Source organism: Bison bison, unplaced genomic scaffold (genome assembly GCF_000754665.1).
Source record: "Bison bison bison isolate TAMUID 2011002044 unplaced genomic scaffold, Bison_UMD1.0 scf7180017864079, whole genome shotgun sequence".
Classification (NCBI taxonomy): Eukaryota; Metazoa; Chordata; class Mammalia; order Artiodactyla; family Bovidae; genus Bison; species Bison bison.
In genome coordinates this window covers 1,949,476-1,950,116 of record NW_011494651.1, presented here as the reverse complement: position 1 = coordinate 1,950,116, position 641 = coordinate 1,949,476, and positions in this window count along the sequence as shown.

Here is a 641-nt window from a genome sequence, read left to right as displayed (position 1 = left end):
CATTGTTCTTACATATAAAATAATAGTTCCTGATGTACATGGTTTTGGTGAGATCAGTTCTTTGAAAGAAAATAACTTTGGATCCATCCTGTATTTGGGGAAGAATTCCACATCGCCCCCTTCCTTTCTCCCTGTTGGTGTGTTGGACAGTCATTATGCCTTGAAAATAATTGCTCAGGCATATAATACCTCTCTGGGAGCTTTTTCTCAGGTGAACTTGTATGCCACTGTGCGGCCTCCCACTGACGTAAAGTCATCACCAACTGTGCTGGAGGAGTTATCCAACTTCACCATGGGACCAAATTCCTCCCTGTCTACTTTGCTTCAACAGCAGGATTTTCTAAATGCAAGTTATTTAATATACGTAGTAGCTTCTGTCTTGAATAGTATGAAAAGCGACTTAAGTCTGCAAGCTGACAAAATTAAAATCCGAGAACACCTTTTCAATCAGACACTCATTCTTCCTATAAACACTTTGGTGAATATTAGCCAGGTGGTCATGGCTGTTACTAAATTAACAGAGAAAACCTCTGAGATCAGTGCATTCTCCCAGAAACTGGCCACAGTGAGGTCTTGGCAAGCAAGCCAAGCCCTCCAAGATAGTCATCAGAGAGATAAGAGCATTTCTTCTGAGCAAATAG